Genomic DNA, 13,108 nt, shown 5'->3' with positions numbered 1-13,108 from the left:
CAACCCATTCCAGTATTCTTGCCTGGGAAATCCCATGGACAGAGGAGCCTGACAGGCTACAGTCCATGGGGTCCCAAAGAGTTGGACACGACTGAGCAACTAACCCTTCAGTCTAGGCATGAGGTAGCAGAGGCCACAGATGATGAAGGATCTGCTTAAAGTCACACAATATGTCTTCACCAACAGAAAGAGACTTGCATGTACATTCTGCCCCCCAACTGGAGAAAAGCTAGAATGAGGCTTTAAGTATTTGCCTATATATTTACAGAGGAATATTTTTTGAGGGTTTGAGCTGAGAATATCCATGCCATGTAAAGTAGAATCTTGACAAATCTGTACTCACAAACCCAATTATGAGGCTATCTATTTAGTCATAAGAAACACTTCTAAGCCATTGGAAACTAGCCATATTCCAGTAGGAGTCTCCAATTCCACCTGGATCTGTTCTGATAAGAGCAAACTTGAAGAATGATAATCTGTATCATAGTAATATATTTCTCTCAAGCTTTCAGGGGAGTCATCATTGAAAAACTCATAAGCAGAAAGTTAAACTGTTGTAATAAGCTGATGGTGATGGTACAGATTCTTATTACTTTTGTTGTTTGGGTTGTTTTTCTTTTCTTCTTTTTTAAGAACTTGGTAAACCACGCTGAATGTTAACAATCCATCAGCTCTACAGGGAACATTTTTCACTCCCAGAAAATTCATTTTACCTCCAGAATCTGAACCTGTAAATGTAAAAGCTTTTTTTGTCTTATAAAAAGGCTTAGTGTTAATTGTTTCCACAAGGTTAGCCCAATTGATCTGAAGCACCTGTGCTTCTGGCAAATGTAGGACATTATCAATTTTAACCATTTGTTCAGCAAGCTCTTTTTGGACTAATGCTATTTATCCAGCTGGGTATACTGACCAGGACAGCGAAGATCAAAGCAGTTGGGGATTGTGTAACACCGAAGATCTGTCCTGGTCATTAAGCCTGGAGCGTATGGACCTGATTACAAAACTCCTCCTTATATATTCTTTTAGGACCCTGATGAGTGGAAGGCTGTGCTGCCTGTAATGGCCATAACCTACATCAAGGATTCCTAGGACCACTTTTTAGGTCTTTCTGTGGTTCTTAGTTTCCTGCATGGTGAGCTCACAGAAAGCACCAGATGGAAACTCTAAAATGCAATTTGCAGCCTTGAGACCCTTGAGATCCTTAAGAGAATAAGTTCAAAGGGGTGTGGGAGGAGGCCTGGGGAGCTGTGTGTGGCCCTGCCTAGGATGGGCCTGCTTCTGCCTTTGCCGGGGAAGAAGGCTGGGAACTGCACCCCCATCCCCATTCCTGCCTGGCTCCCCCTGCCCACCCCCATCCCCCACAATGGCAGGAAGTCAGAGGAGAGCACAGGAAAAGACACTCCTCAGGGGAAACAGCCATGGGTTTCAGTGAAAGCCTGAGGGCTGGGGACCAGAGAACCCAAACAGGAAGAGGAAAAATACAAGACGGTCTGGAGAGAAAGGAAAAATGGAAAAAGCCAAAATATATATATATATAATAGTAATAAAAATGATGGGTTTATATGAAATCATGTGTGTGAAACTTTTGAAAATTTTATAGCACTATAGAATTCAAAGAATCATGTTTTAAAAATGTGGAAATAAAAAAAATGGGATGACCTAGATGACTGGGATGAGGGATGGGTGGGAGAGAGGTCCAAGAGGGAGGGGATATATGTATACATACAGCTGATTCACTTCATTGTATGGTAGAAACTAACACAACATTTTACAGCAATTATATTCCAATTTTTTTAAATTTTAATTAAATTAAAAAAACAAACAAACAAAAAAAACCCCACTGGCTATATTGACCAGAGAAGCAAGAAACCAAAGGAAGCAACTTGAAAGATGCAAAAGTGGCAGGCAGTGCTGGGTGCTCCCAGCTGCCTTCCCTGGGCAGGGCCAGGCCACAGAATGAGAGAATCCATTCCCACCAGGCACGTCCCAGCCTGGCAAACGATTACTCTCTGAATGATTCTGGCTTCACCCAGCTGCTTGGAAAGGAGCTTGCAGGAAGGTAGGTGGGAAGGGATTGCAGAAAAGCTGCTGGCATGCCTCTTCCCTTTCTGAGTCTGAAAGCTGCTCAGAGAACTTTAAAGGCTGACAGCTAAATTTAATCAGAGTTAAATTACTGAAATGAAGATGATGTTCTTATGCAACACAAATGAAAGGTGCTTCTGCCAGCACTTTCCCTACAAGGTAATGGTACAGACTCCCAGGAGCAGTCTGGCAGTTTGGCCATGTTATGAATTCAGGGGAGGCAGGAAATGTGAAAATCTGGTTCATTGCTAATATTGTCTTCTGGGGACTTGGGGGCCTGTGGGTTCAACAGACAGGGTTCCACAGCTGGTGTTCTGTGATGACGGTGCTCACTCGCTGGCAAGTCTGTGAAATGCTTCAGACATGGCATCTTAACTATATTCTATATTTAAGACAGCCATTTTTTCCCCCCTCAGGAACTCCAAATGTTTTCTGCCAAAGGAACTCACATAAACGTTACAACCTGGGACTTGGACTGAATGGAACATTAGTTTATTTCCAGAGACTCTGACAGTTTGATTTTGTGCCAGTTCTGTCCTTGTTAAAAATGGACAGGGTTGGCTCTAGTTCAGACTAATTTGCCACATGATTTATTTTCTTTAAAAATAAATGTTAAATCAACTGTGATTTAACATTTAATGAACATAATCAGGTTCGATCCCTGGGTCGGGAAGATCCTGTGGAGTAGGAAATGGCAACCCACTCTAATATTCCTGCTTGGAAAATTCCACGAACAGAGGAGCCTGGCAGGCTACACAGTCCATAGGGTTGCAAACAGTCGGACACGACTGAGTACACATGTATACAATAAACGTAATCTTGATAAGGTGGGACAAGAAGCGCTCTTTACCTCTGAGGCTGTCCTCCCCAAAACCCATCAACCCATCTAACCATGAGGAAAACATCAGATAAAGCCAAATTGAAACACATTCTATACATTACCTGACTCATACTCCTCAAACTTCATCACAAACAAGGAAAGTCTGAGAAACTGCCACAGTCCAGAGGAGTCTGAAGAGATGGAACAACTGGGTGGGAACAGGAAAGGACATTAGGTAAAAACTAGGGAAATCTGAATGAAGTACGATCTTTAGTGAATAATGTCCTGTTACTTTTGGTTTCTTAGCTGTGACAATGTCCTGTACTTGCTGATGTAAGATGTTAAGGGAAACTGGGTGTGTGATATACGAGACCCCTTTCTTTGTACTATCTTTATAACTTTTCTATAAATCTAAAGCTGTTCTAAAATTAAATATTTATTAAAAACATAAATGTTGGACTTCCTTGGCAGTCCAGGGGCTGAGACTCCGTGCTCCCAATGCAGGGCACCCAGGTTCGATCCCTGGTTGGGGAACTAGATCCCACATGCACCAGTTAAAGGTTCCATGTGCCACAACAAAGATTGAAGATCCTGCGTGCTGCAGCCAAGACCTGGTGCAGCCAAAGAAGTAAGTGCTTTAAGAAACATAAATGTTAGTTTGGCTGTTGTTCTTAAGTGAAACAAATCATTTAAGTCTACTCGTGTTTCCACTTCTGCTTGATTTAAATTCCTGTCCTGTTATTGCTGATAATTTACCAAGAGGAAAATTGAACCATAAAGACAGAACTGAGCACATGGTGAGGGACGATGTGGTAAAGGGAATATTGTGCTTCTAGAACTCATCTTCTTGCTTCATCATCAGGTACCTGACCTATGGGCCGTGCACAATTATCTCCTGCCAGGATACTGGGTGATAAAGGAGTTTCAGGAGTCACCTTTTTAAGGGTTGATGTATTTTGATAGGATATTTTGGAAAAAGCAAGTCCTAAGGAATGATTTTTATGATGGTGAAATTTCCATAAAAACATACAGTTGGGTAGGAACAGAGATACGCTCGCTCCATGGGTCCTCAAGCCCTTTCTACTCATGGGGCCAGCCCCTGCTCAAATAACACAGTATTAGGGCTTTGGCCATTAAATCCTATGCCTAAGGTCATGACTTCTCAGAGTCCACCTGGGATAACGTGACTTCTTATTCAGGTCTATGCAACACAGTCAGTGTGGGAGGGAGTCCTTGAGTCCATAATAGCAGGAGGAATCAGCCTTGTCAGGGATGACCTGTACTTTGCCTTTTGGTCTTTAATAACCTGAACATTGTTACAGGCTATCTAACCAAACCCTGCCACTGTTATAACAAAAACATGGCAGACTTTGTACTCATAAAAACCTGAGTTCAAATCCTCACTTCTAGGTTTGCACTTCCTGGCTGGGTGGCCCAAGTCAGGCTGCTTAATCTCACTGACTTCCAGGTTTTCCATCAGGACCAAAGCTGACGGTAATCTTGCTTTGAAAGATTGGTGTGAGGATAAACTACACTGGGTCTGTAAGAGCCCCTTATCCAAAGTCTGGAATACAGTAAGCTCTGAACAAATATTCTTTCCCTCCCCTTTTCCTTCCTTTCTCACAGAGCCAGGTCGGTGGAGACAGGCACCGTCTGGACAGCTCAGCCCTTTCACAAATGGTTCTCTCTGTTCTCATGAGATTAGCATTTCTAATAGGATCAGAAATTCTGCTAATTCATTGATCATTAATCCTGAGGTGTACAAATAATCCCTTCTGATTTCTGCAGAACCAAGCAAATGCTCTTTGAGGACATACATTTATTTATTATCATTTTGCTGTTATTTGGGGGAAAGCTCTAATTTTATCCCACCAGAAATTGTCTGGGCAGCTCTCTTGCTCGATGATGATGGTTTGTTGAACCCAGGATCTCTGCAAAGTAGCCCCTAAAAATGATCGTTGGAAGCAAGATGGGAACCGTCTGCCAGCAGGATGCCTTGCTGGGAAAGATGCCAGTACAGTTTTGATAGAATTATGGGAGCAAATAAATAACACACAAAGCACCTGAGAAGGATTAGAGTGGTAGGGGAAAGGATGCAAAGAAACAAAAAAGCTTAATCAGTTAGTTAAAATAAAAGGCAAGTGGCCAGGCACGGTGAACTAGAAAAGAACACTTAATACAGAGACAATCTGAAGGTGGACAGGCTGGGGAAAGTTCCAATCTGAAACCCCAGTAGGAGATGGGGAAGGAAAGCACTCCCGACACACAGGCCAGTTATATTTCTGAGAGCAGCGTCTTCACAGTGAATGTGTTTCTGTTATGTTAAGTGTATCAAGTGTGTGTTGTTATATCCAACCTTGCTCATATTGAACTGTTTCCCCATGGTTGGGATATAGTTTGTTTCTAGATCTTTTTATTAGAAAGAACATTGTCATATGGCCATAATATGTTTTAAGATTCTTCAAATGGTATGCTTTTGTTACCTCAAGTTATTTCTACTTAAATATCAGACATTTATTTAGTGCCCAATTTGTTCAGCGTGCTGGGGTAACAAGATGAGTAAGGTACGGGCTCTGTATCCAGGGCACTACAGTGAAGACAGAATGTAGTGGAGACAGATGCTTATTAAGGTATTTTAGTTCACCTTGAGAAGTATCATAATAGAAGTAAGTGCCAAGTTCTATGATTTAATGTGTAAAATTCGTTTGTACTGTACATGGCATAGTAAATGCTCAATACTAAACTGACAATGGTGATGATGATTGTAGCCATCCCATTCTGATAGAATCATGTAAATGCTGCTTCCCATGATTCACATTTATAGAAAAAGAAATAAAATCAAGAAAGCCCAAAAGAGTGTTCCTTGATCTACAAAAATCGATGATATAAATTCAAAAAAATTGAAATCATCTCAAGCATCTTTTCTGATTACAATGCAGTAAGATTAGATATCAACTACAGGGAAAAAAACTATTAAAATACAAACATATGGAGGTTAAACAACACACTTCTGAATAACCAACAAATCGCAGAAGAAATCAAAAAAGACATCGAAATATGCATAGAAATGAATGAAAATGAAAACACAACAACCCAAAACCTATGGGATACAGTAAACGCAGTGCTAAGGGGAAGGTTCATAGCAATACAAGCCTACCTCAAGAAACAGGAGAAAAACCAAATAAATAACCTAACTCTATACCTAAAGCAACTAGAAAAATAAGAAGCACCCCAGGGTTAGTAGAAGGAAAGAAATCATAAAAATTAGGGCAGAAATAAATGCAAAAGAAACAAAGGAGACCATAGCCAAAATCAACAAAGCTAAAAGCTGGTTCTTTGAGAAGGTAAACAAAATAGACAAACCATTAGCCAGACTCATCAAGAAAAAAAGGGAGAAGAATCAAATCAACAAATTAGAAATGAAAATGGAGAAGTCACAACAGACAACACATAAATATAAAGGATCATAAGAGACTACCATCAGCAACTATATGCCAATAAAATGGACAACTTGGAAGAAATGGGCAAATTCTTAGAAAAGTATAACTTTCCAAAACTGAACCAGGAAGAAATAGAAAATCTTAACAGACCCATTACAAGCACAGAAATCAAAACTGTAATCAGAAATCTTCCAACAAACAAAAGCCCAGGACCAGATGGCTTCACAGCTGAATTCTACCAAAAATTTAGAGAAGAGCTAACACCTATCCTACTCAAACTCTTCCAGAAAATTGCAGAGGAAAGTAAACTTCCAAACTCATTCTATGAAGCCACCATCACCCTAATACCAAAACCAAAGATGCCACAAAAAAAGAAAACTATAGGCCAATATCACTGATGAACATAGCTGCAAAAATCCTTAATAAAATCATAGCAAACAGAATCCAACAACATATTAAAAAGATCATACATCATGACCAAGTGGGCTTTATCCCAGGGATGCAAGGATTCTTCAATATTCACAAATCAATCAATGTGATACACCACATTAACAAATTGAAAGATAAAAACCATATGATTATCTCAATAGATGCAGAGAAAGCCTTTGACAAAATTCAGTCTCCATTTATGATAAAAATGCTCCAGAATGTAGGCATAGAAGGAACATACCTCAACATAATAAAAGCCATATAAGATAAACCCACAGCAAACATTATCCTCAATGGTGAAAAATTGGAAGCAGTTCCCGTAAAGTCAGGAACAGGACAAGGATGCCCACTCTCACCACTACTATTTAACATAGTTTTGGAAGTTTTAGCCACAGCAATCAGAGAAGAAAAAGAAATAAAAGGAATCCAGATTGGAAAAGAAGAAGTGAAACTCTCACTGTTTGCAGATGACATGATCCACTGCATAGAAAACCCTAAAGACTCCACCAGAAAATTACTAGAGCTAATCAATGAATATAGTAAAGTTGCAGGATATAAAATTAACACATAGAAATCCCTTGCATTCCTATACACTAACAATGAGAAAACAGAAAGAGAAATTAAGCAAACAATTCCATTCACCATTGCAATGAAAAGAATAAAATACTTAGGAATAAATCTACCTAAAGAAACAAAAGACCTATATCAGTTCAGTTCAGTTCAGTTCAGTCGCTCAGTCGTGTCTGACTCTTTGCGACCCCATGAATCTCAGCACGCCGGGCCTCCCTGTCCATCACCAACTCCCGGAGTTCACTCAGACTCACGTCCATCGAGTCAGTGATGCCATCCAGCCATCTCATCCTCTGTCATCCCCTTCTCCTCCTGCCCCCAATCCCTCCGAGCATCAGAGTCTTTTCCAATGAGTCAACCCTTGGCATGATGTGGCCAAAGTACTGGAGTTTCAGCTTTAGCATCATTCCTTCCCAAGAAATCCCAGGGCTGATCTCCTTCAGAATGGACTGGTTGGATGTCCTTGCAGTCCAAGGGACTCTCAAGAATCTTCTCCAACACCACAGTTTAAAAGCATCAATTCTTCGGCACTCAGCCTTCTTCACAGTCCAACTCTCACATCCATACATGACCACTGGAAAAACCATAGCCTTGACTAGATGGACCTTTGTTGGCAAAGTAATGTCTCTGCTTTTGAATATGCTATCCAGGTTGGACATAACTTTCCTTCCAAGGAGTAAGCGTCTTTTAATTTCATGGCTGCAGTCACCTATATAGACAACTATAAAACACTGATGAAAGAAATCAAAGATGACACAAATAGATGGAGAAATAAACCATGTTCATGGATCAGAAGAATCAATATAGTGAAAATGAGTATACTACCCAAAGCAATCTATAGATTCAACGCAATCCTTATCAAGCTACCAACGGTATTTTTCAGAGGACTAGAACAAATAATTTCACAATTTGTATGGAAATACAAAAAACCTTAAGTAGCCAAAGTAATCTTGAGAAAGAAGAATGGAACTGGAGGAATCAACCTGCCTGACTGCAGACTATACTACAAAGCCACAGTCATCAAGACAGTATGGTACTGGCACAAAGACAGAAACATAGACCAATGGAACAAAATAGAAAGCCCAGAGATAAATCCATTCACCTATGGACACCTTATCTTTGACAAAGGAAGCAAGAATATACAATGGAGAAAAGACCATCTCTTTAACAAGTGGTGCTGGGAAAACTGGTCAACCACTTGTAAAAGAATGAAACTAGAACACTTTCTAACACCATACACAAAAATAAACTAAAAATGGATTAGAGATCTAAATGTAAGACCAGAAACTATAAAACTCTTAGAGGAAAACATAGGTAAAACACTCTCTGATGTAAATTATAGCAGGATCCTCTATGACCCACCTCCCAGAGGAATGGAAATAAAAGCAAAAATAAACAAATGGGACCTAATTAAGCTTAAAAGCTTTTGCACAACGAAGGAAACTGTAAGCAAGGTGAAAAGACAGCCTTCAGAATGGGAGAAAATAATAGCAAATGAAGCAACTGACAAAGAATTAATCTCAAAAATATACAAGCAACTCCTGCAGCTCAATTCCAGAAAAATAAGTGACCCAATCAAAAAATGGGCCAAAGAACTAAACAGACATTTCTCCAAAGAAGACATACAGATCACTAACAAACATCTGTATGTCTCAGATGCTCAACATCTGAAAGATGCTCAGCATCAAAAAGATGCTTGACATCACTCATTATCAGAGAAATACAAATCAAAACCACAATAAGGTACCATCTCACGCCGGTCAGATGGCTGCTATCAAAAAGTCTACAAACAATAAATATTGGAGAAGGTGTGGAGAAAGAACCCTCTTACACTGTTGGTGGGAATGCAAACTAATACAGCCACTATGGAGAACAGTGTGGAGATTCCTTAAAAAACTGGAACTAGAACTGCCTTATGATCCAGCAATCCCACTGCTGGGCATACACACTGAGGAAACCAGAAGGGAAAGAGACACGTGTACCCCAATGTTCATTGCAGCACTGTTTACAATAGCCAGGACATGGAAGCAACCTAGATGTCCATTGGCAGACGAATAGATAAGAAAGCTGTGGTACATATACACAATGGAATATTACTCAGCTATTAAAAAGAACGCATTTGAATCAGTCCTAATGAGGTGGATGAAACTGGAGCCTATTATACAGAGGGAAGTAAGTCAGAAAGGAAAACACCAATACAGTATATTAACGCATAAATATGGAATTTAGAAAGATGGTAACGATGACGCTATATGCGAGACAGCGAAAGAGACACAGATGTAAAGAACAGACTTTTGGACTCTGTGGGAGAAGGCAAGGGTGGGATGATTTGAAAGAATACCATTGAAACATGTATATTATCATATGTGAAATAGATCGCCTGTCCAGGTTTGATGCATGAGGCAGGGTGCTTAGGGCTGGTGCACTGGGATGACCCTGAGGGATAGGATGAGGAGGGAGGTGGGAGGGAGGTTCAGGATGGGGAACACATGTACACCCATGGCTGATTCATGTGAATGTATGGCAAAAACCACCACAATATTGTAAAGTAATTAGCTTCCAATTAAAAGAGAAAATACAACACTGTAAAAAAAAAAAAAATTCAATGATAACCTGTATATGCCTAGGCTATGCCAGCAAATAACAAAGATTATCAAGTTCTATCTAAGTGTAAAAAAAAAGTTGCTCATGAAACAAAAACTTCTTTCATAGTGATGTTTTAATGGCATGATGTTATCCTAGCTTAAATGCTGTCAGATGGAATGACTTTGCTCTCTAAAGGTGACATGGGTCAGATAGAGCTATTTTCAGATAAGAGATTGGTCAGTTTAGTTGTAACTTCTATTTCTCTAAAAAATGTGCAATATATAAATATATGCATATTTGGTATCATACTTTTATTGGATCAAGGCAGATATGGGAACCCTAAAATTTTCCGTAAGTTGTATTTTTTTGCATGTGATTCTGGATTTCCCACATTGCCTTCGGCAGCCAGGTCTACGGACCTGAACAATGGTTAATGTTTAAAAAGGTACAGAGTGTTCTGGTTAGCAGCCCTGCTCATTTCCTCTTCCTGATGGTGCTGTGGTGATTGTAGGTCTCAATAAAGGGCTTTTCATGACATAAAAATACATGAGAACTGATGCTCAAATCATACTGAATGTGAGATTAAAGTTCCTTGAAGATAAAGAAGTTGCAGCCTTAAAAAAGAAAAAAGAAAAACCTGAATTAGCTTGGATCTTTATGGGGATAGGTTTATAGTGGTACATGGAAATAATCCACAGGCACCACTGAAATAGGCATAAGGATTTCAGACAGGAAATAAAGGAAATGCTGCGTTAAACTGAAAGCACAGTGGGATTTAAATAAGCCAAAGAGAGATTCTCTGGTGAGCGTTTGATCAGGAAGCTGGCATTGGCTCACCCTCTCAACTACAGTAGTGGAAAGAGTGATGTGGTCTGCTCATCAAATCCAGAATACAAAGTGCTTTCCATGGTCCTACGACTATTCTCTTTCCTCTGTTATTAATTCTGTTCTCCTGAATCGCCTGCACAATGGTTTCTGAGGGCAGCACAGTGCAGCTACTGACATTTCCCATAAATGATATGTCCAGTCCTTTTCCTACCAATCCAATTAGTTCCACTTCCTTCAAATGTTACTCAGCGCTCCTCTGAGAAGCTCTCCCTGGTTACGCTGTGGTCCTTCCTCATCACTGCAAACCATCAGCAGTTATTTGTGGATTGATTTGCTCTGTATTGCTGGGTATTTACTTGCACTGGGTTTGGTCCTGGAGCTACACTGATGAGTAAACCCTAGTCACTGCCTTCATGGAGGTCACAGTCCACATGGAAAAAAATAGTCTAATAAAATGTGATCAAGTTGATGACTGAGATAGGTATGCAGGAGCCTGCACGCACTCCTTTTCCAGGGTGTCAGAAGATTTCCTGGAAAATCTGATGCCAGAGTCTTCTAGGATGAGTACAAGCTGAGCAGGTAAAGGAAGATGGGGAAGCACAGATGAGATGTGCAGTAGGTGGAGGAGGCCAGGAACTATATGACAGGCCATGCATGTGCCATGCCATGCGTGGGTACATCAATAATCTTCCATTTGTTTTGAGAAGTTCTCTGAATTCAGGTTCTTTTCTTACAATTTTAAGATCTTCTAGGGACCTTGTTTTCTAATTATTTTGCCTTCTTCCCCTTGGGTCTATTACAGCAAAGAGTACATACATTCCACCATCCTGGGAAACAGTGCTGACTGACTTCCTGGCCACCTCCAGAGCTAACAAGACTCTATGTGGCCGTGGAAAGACCATTATGTTTTCACCTGCAAGCCAAGACCCTGGAAAACACGCACATCTATGACTCAAATCAAGTATGTGCTGCCTGAATAGAGAAGCCACCCAAACCACTTACCAGAAGCTCCCCCATTCCCATCAAATACCATCATTCAGCTCTTTCATATTCTTAGCTTTTGTGATGGTGCTTTACATTTTAGATTCAAAAAACTCTGTGCCAATATTTTGATTAATATTTCATTGAATAATTAAAAATATCACTGAGCAAGTGTGGAATAGATATTCTAATCATCCTACAAAAACAGAAATTAGTCATTTTTTAATTAAATTATTAAAAGTCCCCTTTTAATAGGGATAGGATTGCCACCTCAAAATTACAAATGCCGGGTGAGTCACTGTCTTCCCTTGATCCATCTGACTTTACTTAAATGGAGAAGTACTTAATGGGCATGCAGGCCAGTATGTTATGAATCTTTGAAAGCTTAGTTGAGTCCCTCTGATTCCCAACAAGAAGGTGGAATCTCACAGACTGAGGTTGAGGCCTGGGATGTGTGCATTTCTGGCCTCACATTTGGCCTCTAGGTAAACAGACCACCACACTTCCAAGGCTGCCAAATTGCCATCTTTCATGGATGGTTAAATCTCACCCCCTCTCTCATTGCTTGGGGTCAGGGGTAGAGAAGGAAGGAGAGGTAGAACAACATCACGGTAAACTCATTAAAAAACACACCAAACAAGTTTTACAGGCTTTGCTGTCCCAAAGCTGTTGTTTCCAGGTCATGGCTTTAGAGGTGGCAGGTTTTCCCCTGAGCCCTCCTTCATGGAAACAGCCAGCATCTAGCTTGCCTCTGGAAAGAAGAAAAAAAAAATCATGGAGCATGGAGGCAGGTGGCAAATTTTGGTCACTGAACCCTGAGCTTTGGAACTCCTAAATAATATGTGAGAACCTTTGTGTCTGGTGGCCCACAAGCAAAGCCTAAATAATATTTTAGTGTGAAGAAACTAAGGGCCTGTTCTAATTCCCCAAACCTTAGTGATATGCTAATAAACAAACACTCCATGGATGAGATGATTAGACAAAAGCCACTTTCAAACCCAAGGTCTGCATCACTGAGGGGAAGAGAGGTAATGCAATAATTCCTATCTGGTTAAACTTCACAGTATCTACGTCAAGTAATGCATTTCAAACATATTAGCAAAACCTGTTCATGAACACTTCGGGAAAGCAAATTATGCAAACTGATTGGCTTTCGCTCTCAGCCTAGTGTCCTTATTTTTGTATTAGAGATAGTCATTTGTTATTGTTTGGTCACTAAGTCACGTCTGACTCTTCGCAACCCCATGAACTGTAGCCCTCCAGGTTCCTCTGTCCATGGAATTCTCCAGGCAAGAATGCTGGAGTGAGTTGCCATTTCCCTCTCCAGGCAATCTTCTCAACCCAGGGATTGAACCCTCATCTCCTGCATTGG

At 40.4% G+C, this 13,108-nt stretch overlaps 2 long non-coding RNA genes across 2 annotated transcripts in view; both read left to right on the top strand.

Moving 5' to 3' along the window:
- LOC129655481 (uncharacterized) overlaps positions 1–13,108 on the top strand; it is a 35,467-nt gene that overhangs the window by 3,858 nt on the left and 18,501 nt on the right. The gene's annotated exons all lie outside the window — the stretch shown is intronic.
- LOC129655483 (uncharacterized) lies at positions 2,163–11,770 on the top strand. The gene is made up of 3 exons (XR_008716024.1): positions 2,163–2,241; positions 3,374–3,530; positions 11,558–11,770. It is a non-coding gene; the product is annotated as an uncharacterized LOC129655483 (long non-coding RNA).

This window comes from Bubalus kerabau, chromosome 1 (genome assembly GCF_029407905.1).
Source record: "Bubalus kerabau isolate K-KA32 ecotype Philippines breed swamp buffalo chromosome 1, PCC_UOA_SB_1v2, whole genome shotgun sequence".
Lineage (NCBI taxonomy): Eukaryota > Metazoa > Chordata > Mammalia > Artiodactyla > Bovidae > Bubalus > Bubalus kerabau.
The sequence above is the reverse complement of the archived record's forward strand: the minus strand, read 5'-3'. Positions and strand labels throughout refer to the sequence as shown.